Genomic DNA, 520 nt, shown 5'->3' with positions numbered 1-520 from the left:
TTCATGGAGGCAAGGATTTTGAAGCTCTGTCTCACGTATTTTGGGCATGTGGCCAGAAAGGATCCATCCTTAGAGAAGGACATCATGCTTGAAAAGATGGAGGGACAACACAGAAAAGCTAGACCACAGATGAGATGGATTGATACAGTAACTAGTGTAATGGGGGTAGCTGTGTCAGAGACAGAGAGATGGCTCAGGATAGGACAGGGTTCAGAGCTACTGTATATAGGGTCTCTATGAGTCGCAAGTGACTCGACATATAACAAAAGCATGTTTGAGATGTAAATATCTATTTTTGTTAATTTTTTATTTTTAATTTTTATTATTTTGTGGGCATGTACCGTCAAATAAGATCTGACTGGTACAGGAGGATATTGCTCCTCCTTCTCCGGCAGAGCATCTGGTGGATTCAAACAGTGTAACTCCCGGCGCTGGCTGAAAATCGCATGTGACTTCATCCATAGCCACTGGTGAGAGTCAGCGCCCAGAGCCATCAGGGGCTTTAAGCTCGTTGCCCACT

This window comes from Elephantulus edwardii, unplaced genomic scaffold, assembly GCF_000299155.1.
Source record: "Elephantulus edwardii isolate Elephantulus edwardi_28Jun2011 unplaced genomic scaffold, EleEdw1.0 scaffold00032, whole genome shotgun sequence".
In the NCBI taxonomy this organism is placed as follows: Eukaryota; Metazoa; Chordata; class Mammalia; order Macroscelidea; family Macroscelididae; genus Elephantulus; species Elephantulus edwardii.
The sequence above is the reverse complement of the archived record's forward strand: the minus strand, read 5'-3'. Positions refer to the sequence as shown.